Raw genomic sequence first — 7,765 nt, 5'->3', positions numbered from 1 at the left:
GCTTTCTGATAGCAATAGTTGACAAAGGTTCACAGAAGTAAAAACTTTCTCTGTATTCAATGCCTTTCAGCATGGAAAATTAGGTGAATCGATATATAATTTAATATTTAATATACCATTTGAACATTGTAAATGTAAGGCAATGTTGGCATTTGGAGAATGATAGTGGCTAATGAAAGCAAAAATTACTCATAATAGAATGAAGCTAATTTGCACATCATTAATCTTCCTGCCCCATAATTTAAATGCATAATAACACTAGTTTCTCCCCATGTCTCAGCAGTAGCTGAATAACAGTGCCATTTTGTAACCTCACATTATGTATTCAATTCTTTTGGAGGCAGGGTTGATAATACCAATATTAATTGAAATTTCTCAGTATTACCTGCACAGAGCCCTGCTTGTGGTTGCTTTCAGAATCATGTCTCAGTTTAGCAATCCAGATGGATGTTAGATGTCTTCCTTACAGGAGATTATGTTTTTTCATATCAAAACCTTCAGACAGGATAATTTACTTGCTTCAGAAAATGTGAACTTGTGAATGGGAATGTGTTTTTCTCTTCTATTTTTTTTGAAGAGCTGCTACTTTCCATGTGAGGGTGGCAGCTTGAAGAGGGCAGTAGGTGTTTTTCATGATCCCATATTGTTTTTGCCATCAGCAGAAGAGTCACAACATGAGAACTGAAAAATCACCAAAGCCTCAGCCTCGTTTTGTCTCACAGAGTTGCCAGGGCTGAACTGCCAACAAACTCACCATCTGCTTGGTGCCACCAAGTGTGTTCCCACCTCGGGAAGGCTTCACGCCTGTTGGCGGAGGACAGCCAGGCTGTGTACATCCCAAATCTGAAGTTTGGGATCTGGAGACTGGATTGGGCTAGATAAGAATGAGACAGTTGGTGGGAAGGGTATTGTCCCTCTCTGCTCTGCACTGGGGTGCCCTCGCCTCGAGTTTCAGGGCAGCTTTGGGCACCATGATGTAAAAAAGACATTAAACTGTCAGAGAGCATCCAAAGGAGGCCACGGGCACAGTGAAGGGTCTGGAGGGGAAGCCACATGAGAAGCAGCTGAGGGCATTTGGTCTGTTCAGCTGGAGGAGACTGAGGCCAGAGCTCATTGTGCTCTTCAACACCCTCAAGAGGGGAAGAGGAGGGGCAGGCCCTGGTCTCTGCTCTGTGTGACCAGGGACAGAACTGTGGGAACGGCTGGAGCTGGGTCAGGGGAGAATTAGGGTGGATATCATTAAAGGTTCTTCCCCCAGAGGGTGCTGGGGCACTGAACAGGCTCCCCAGGGAATAGTCACAGCCCCAAGGCTGCCAGAGCTCCAGGAGCATTTGGACAATGCTCTCAGGCACAGGGGTGGGATTGTTGGGGTGTCCTGGGTAGGGCCAGGAGTACTCATGGATCCTTGTGGGTCCCTTCCAACTCAGCATATTCTGTGATTCTACAGTTTGATTTTCTTTCCCTCAACTTCAGCTAACACGCAGAAACGTACTAAAAGTCAGAGCATATCAAAGGCAGAGCAGCAGGCAGCCAGCAGCTGGGATGTGTAAAATTGAAGACATGGAGGGGCGATCTGAATTAATTTCCCTTACACACATACATGAAGACACACTTTTTAAACATCTGGTTACAGGCAGTTTTTCCACAGGTTGCCTCAAAAGGCCTCTGCACACAGGACACCCCTCAAGGACAGCCCTCCTCCTTCTGATTTCTCTGCCCCCATCTCTCTTTACTGCCTGCTGGTCACATTTCTTCTGAAACCAGAGCAATTAGCTTTTCACCTCTATGACATTATTGCCCATATTACTGTACCTTTTTATAAATAAATAGCCTTTGCCCAGAGAATAAATCCCAAAATAAATACACAAACAGCCTAGCTTGATTCCAGTTAGGCTCAGTGGTTCAGTGTTCTGACAGTTCTGTCACATGCAAGTCCAGATACCCAAATCTCAGGTGAGGATGTAGTTAGTGATTGCTACTGAAAAGGTTTGACAGGACCAGGGATCAGATGGGTACACACATGGGCAAGGAAAGCTATTTGTGCATTGTCATTATTTTTTCTATATTACAACTTAGTGGCCAGAGCGAGGTTTTCTATACACGTGGTTTCTTCGTTTAACAAAAAAAAAAAAAAAAGCTGTATAAAATTTTTCAACAATAACAAATGAATTTCCAGTCAACCTGCACTGTTTCTTTCAGATAGGAAAAACAAATGCTTAATTTTAGAACAGTATAATTAATTTAGAGACCTTTGAAATGTCTTTAACTCAATTTTTAAATAAAAATGTAATTTCACACTAGGAAGTCAGCAAGTTTAATTTCAAAATTCATGAAAACCAAGATCGGTCAGAGTTTTGCCTTGGGAAAGGCCAGAATCCACACGTTTTACAAAAAGTGGAAAAATGCTGATGTGTTGGTTATGTCTTTCTGTAGTTTGTATGCAGAAGCTGGTGTGTCAGTTGAACAAGCTTTCTAAACAATAGCACTCCCTGACCTTGAAGATTTAGGAGATTTTGGTTTTAAATCTACTTTGGTGCATACATTGTTCTCTCCAATTAGTTGCAGCTTCCTGATGAACTCTGCTATTTAAAAAAAAGGGTCTTGGCTAGTTTGATTTTGAAGCAATTGGTCATTTTTATGGGGGAAACTTAAACAAGAAAATCTCAGGATGTTAAAAAAATTAAATTATCAATTTTCAACAAAATTTCAAAAGAAGAAGGCATTATATCTTGATGTCTCCATCAAAGCATCCTCCCCATCCTGCAGCACAGGTTTCTGATACTCAGGCTTTCTTCTGTGCCTCAGGCAACCACAGACTCAGTGTGAAGGCAGGCAGGGAAAGAACAGTTAGATACAACGCTAAAAGCTGAACTTAAAAAACTCTTGCTTTCCTACCAAGTTGAATATCATTGCCTCTCTTTGAACCTCCATAGTTCAACATACTCCACCTGTTCCAAAATTATTCAGGGGAAAAAAATAGACCTTGATTTTACATATGAAATCTAAATCTGAAGTATTTGTACACGCATATGTATGTGTATGGCAAAACACAACATAAATAAATAATCCATGTTTAGTCACACACAAATTGCATAAAGGGCATGCCATGGATTCAGGGTCCTGTTCACCCCAATTTCTAGATTAGGAATGGGGTCATCTGGATGGCTGTCAGGATTCACAGAGTGACTGCCACACTGACCACAAGTGCCTGAGATTTCTACCAATCATTACAGCACTGAGGAGATCCTGAGAATTTAGTGGGAGAAAAGCCTGGGGCTCCCAGGTTGGAGCTTCTTAGATTGTAATGGTATTTGTCAGCATGCAAACATTTCATTCCTCCTTCCCAGCCATTTAGAAGCAGAAGTGAGTCAGAAAAGACAGCCAAATGGAGATATTATTTCCATGGCATGTTTATAAATACTCACTTCCATAAGACAGCAGATTCACAGAGCACTCCAAAGGATTGTCCTTGCTAAGGCATAAGGCACCATCATGGGCTGTTGAAGAGATTTCCCTGGATTACAGCTGAGCGTATGCCAACAAGCTGGAAGGGTTCCATAGCATGGGAGTGAAGTGTTTGAGGCATCCAAAGCTGTGCTTTAGCTCATGTTCCTGCCTAAATCTTCTCAGAAGGGAGTCCTTTTGGAGATGGATAGTCCTGCAGTGAGAGGAAACAATTGTTTGTTGAACATCAAGAATGCCTCTCAGTGTTATTCAAGTTATGTGGAAATCAGAAACCCAGAAACCAACAAAAAGTGAACTGAATGTAAATAGCTTGTGATGTTACCTGGAAAATCTCAAAAAATTCAGAAGTAGCAACTCCAATTGCTAACACCTTTTGGAAGGCCTTTAAGTTCATCTGTTTGCAAGCTAAAACAGATGTACTTGGGTTTTTTTTTTTCACTGTTTTACTGAAAATTAGGAAAGGACAGAACTCAGTGCCTAAGCTCTTGAGAGTGAATAGGTTTTGAAAAAGACCTTTTGTTATATCTTCTTCCTTTCAGAGGCTGAGCACCAGAGAAAACAAGATCACAAAGGCAGAATTGGCTTTGGTTATGTCTATCCCTTTTACCTTGGCCTCTGCTAATGCTGTGGTCAATCAGCACAGAAGCTTGTTTAAACAGATTCTGGAGAAAATATTTATTTGCATGGGAAATTTGACAAAGTACCACTGTTAGTTCAGCTATAGTAAGGGATTGTGATTCCAGCCACATTTCAGCCTCACTGTCAGGGTGGTTTATCTCTACAGAAGAGATTTAGCTTTCTGTTGTGCTAACAAAACTAAAGAAATTCAGAACAGAAATTAGTAAAAGATTAATCCACTATAAAGTGTTAAGTCATCCTATAGCAAGCAATTCACTTCAAAATCCCATTTCCAGCTAAATTAGTTTTAATTTTTTAATTAAATAGTCAATCACAGAATTTTATTAAAAAGAAACATGCCCTCAAATTTTTTTTCATTTGTTTTGAAGACTCCCAGTGAGTCCTTCACTACTGGCTGGTGAAAAACAGTAACACATTAAGGATTTGAATTTCTTGGCCACATCTGTGTGTAGATCCCAGTCTCCCCACCAGCTCATATCCCAAGTTGTGGGCAAACAACCACACATGTACTCCTCCCATGGATGCACAAATACTCAGCCTGGTGTTCCTTGGGGTCTGTGCTGCAACATGCCATTAATGAAAGTTCTGAGACTTGCTCAGAGTAATTGTTGCCCCTGTGGTGTAACTAAATATTTCCTCTTTTGTGAGCAGAGGTGTTATATATGGCTTCCCAGTTCTTAGATGTCTCAACCCAAGTCCAAAGTTGCCATTGAAGTATCCATGAAATCACAGAAACAAAGTTTTGGGGAAAGGGTCACATCCACGAAGAAAAGTTAGGTTTGCTAAATGTGGTGGGCTGGGACCAAGAAAAACTAAAAAGCCTGTAAAAGTAAAGATAAACTGGAGAACTGCAAAGCAGGAATACCACTGAAGCAATGGAATGGAACCAAGCAGAAGAAAATGTTGATAAAATATCCAATAAAAACAGAGTGCTGGTGCTGTTTGTTCCATGGAATGGCTCTGCCCCCTCTGCTGCAAACCTCTAGCACAGAGCAACTCAACAGGCTGTGTCAGGAAACAATTCTATCAGCATAGGGTATAATATATAGAAAATATGGATGGGGAATGTGTGTTATATAATTTTATTCTGTGGTGAAATCCTCTAAGCAGGCCCCCTTTCAGAAGTGAAAAGCCCTGGAATAAACTCAGTGAGTAAAAGGCAGGTGTTGTCATTGGGGTAGCTTAGAAATTCAGTGTAACTTGGATAAAAGGGAAAGGAAGATAGAACAATCCTTCTTCTTCAATTGGTTGCCGACACCTAATGTGCATGACCTACTGTGAAGAAAACTACCTCAGCCCAAACCAGTGCACACCTACCTTACAAAAAAAAACTGTGCAGATCAGATAACTTGAATTTCTGAAGCACTTCAGGGGCCTCTGAAAAAAAAAATGGATTTGTGATGTAAAGTGCTTGTTCTTGGGAATTACCAAACAAATATAGATGACAATGGGGAGCTTGGCAGTGGTTAAACACTCCCAGGGAGTTCTCAATCCTTGCCATTCGCACCCTGAAAATAAAGCTTGTAGATAGGAGAGTGAATGAACACACGTTTAATAGAAGAGGGGAGCAGTGATGTGTGGCACAGTGGCTGACACAGCATGGCTGGAAAATCGGCCTCATGCTCTGCCAGGAGCTGCTGCATGCCTCAGGAAAAGGAGAATATTGCTTAGTAATGAAGAGGTGGCTCTCATTTCACATGTAGGATTTGGACTGGTGAGGGAAGCTCTTTGAGTCCCTCTGGTAGTAAAGTGGCCCAACAGAAGAGATTCTACAATCCCTTGTAGCAGCTAACTGTTCTTTGGGATTTTTCCCTGTGTCCAACAAGGTGTGGAGCCCCATTCTGCACCTTTTGTCATGCAGCAACCCAACTGTGCATTTGCTGCCTGTCTGCATCAGTTCTTCCAGGAGCAGCAGACTTCCAGCCCCTTCCTGAGACATCACTGATGTTACTGCTCCCTATAAATAGCTGTCATCTACAAATCCATCGAGAGATGCTGAGAAATAAAATTATCCCCTCCAAATTGCCCTTTCACCACTGAAACAGGACCAAAAATTCCTATCTGGCCCTCAAAAAAATCCCCTTGGGAAGGATTTTTGACCAGGCATTTAACTGCCTCTAAAAATAAAGATTTTACTTTCCTCAGTACTTCTTTCATGGAAGAGAGGGGGCTGAAAATGAAAATATTGAAAATGCTTCAGTTCTCTGTACTAAACAGCTGGCTAACGAAGGAAACACAAAATAAGGAAGGTGGTTTTTTTTTTTTCTTCAGGGAAAGAAAGTGAAAGAGAAGCAGACATGAGCAAAAGGAAATATAAGGCAAGTTTGCATGATTTTCTGTTAATTTTCCTTTAATAGGCAAAAAAAGCATTTCAAAGTAAGTTTCCCTTCAGAAGCCTTTAATTAAGAACAGTTCCTTTTCTGTTTCGACTAGATAACATGTAAATAGGGTTATACTTATTTTATGTATCTGTTATATGGCAGATTGCTTTGCAATATTTGAAAAACTAGCTTAAGACATCAATCGTAGGGCCCTGGAAATATTGATTTAAAGAACAAATTGAAACATGAGAGTCAAAGGAGCAAGAAACCTTAGAAAGAAAAAGAATAAACTATTTGATAAGCACACATAAACAGAAGAATATCCTTCAACACATGCTCTGAAATGGCAGTATTGCCTACTACAAGCCATAAAGTGTGCGCTTTGGTTTCAGCCTTGCTGCTTTTCTGAAGAATGAGCATGACAGCATCCTCCTGGCTTCCCCACACCACTTGTGGACCAGGCAAAACGGATACCGCTCCTCGTTTCTGCTCCAGTAGAAGTTTCCCAGCACAATTGTTCTGCATTAGAAAGATGTCTTTTTGGTGACCAGTTCCAGATAGATTGATCTGTCTTTCTGTGCATAAACAGGCACAGCTACACACACTGCAGTGATGAACCGCCATCTAAGAGTCGCAGGCTGCTATTGTAGCTCTTCCCCCTGATTCCTACCCAAAAATGCTCAACCCCATCAGCACCATCATTAAGCTCTAGACAGGTGGAACCCCGCCTTACATAGAGGGTGACCCCAGCGCCCCCCCCTTCCCTGCCTGTGTCTTCTGCAGGGTTACAAAGATATAAACCAGAGGGAGCATAAAACAGAGGGGTATTGCGGTGGCCAACAGCTTGCCTGAAGGCCTTACGGTTTCATTTCAACCTAATTTTAGAACTGAAGCATAAGTAATTCTATAAGTACTTCAATGATGAAACTTAACCAGTGTGGACCGTTAGGGAGCAGGCCCGGACCGCTGGGGACACCAGCAGCTATTGGCTGTTTGACCGGGTGGCAACTGCTTCAACCAATGTGGACTGACCAGGCAGACATTCAGCTCTGCAAAGGAAGAGAGCACTCAATAAAAGTTGCTTGCTGTGCATGAAGCTTGGTGTGTGTGTATGGTCCCATTCCTGCCTCCACAATCAAAGTGACAGAGAGGTTCCATACAGTAGGAAACTGGAGAAGTCTTGTTCCTTTCGAGTACCTCAGGCAGTGGGGGAAGGAAGAGGGTGATGCACCTGGGAATTAGGATAAAAAAGGAGGCTGTGCCCTTGTCCTGGGTCTCAAGAAATCGAGACACCCCCAGGGGAAATGTCCCTTGGCCTCTCCCTTTATTCCAATACTATT

This window comes from Melospiza melodia, chromosome 4, assembly GCF_035770615.1.
Source record: "Melospiza melodia melodia isolate bMelMel2 chromosome 4, bMelMel2.pri, whole genome shotgun sequence".
Taxonomy (NCBI): domain Eukaryota; kingdom Metazoa; phylum Chordata; class Aves; order Passeriformes; family Passerellidae; genus Melospiza; species Melospiza melodia.
The sequence above is the reverse complement of the archived record's forward strand: the minus strand, read 5'-3'. Positions refer to the sequence as shown.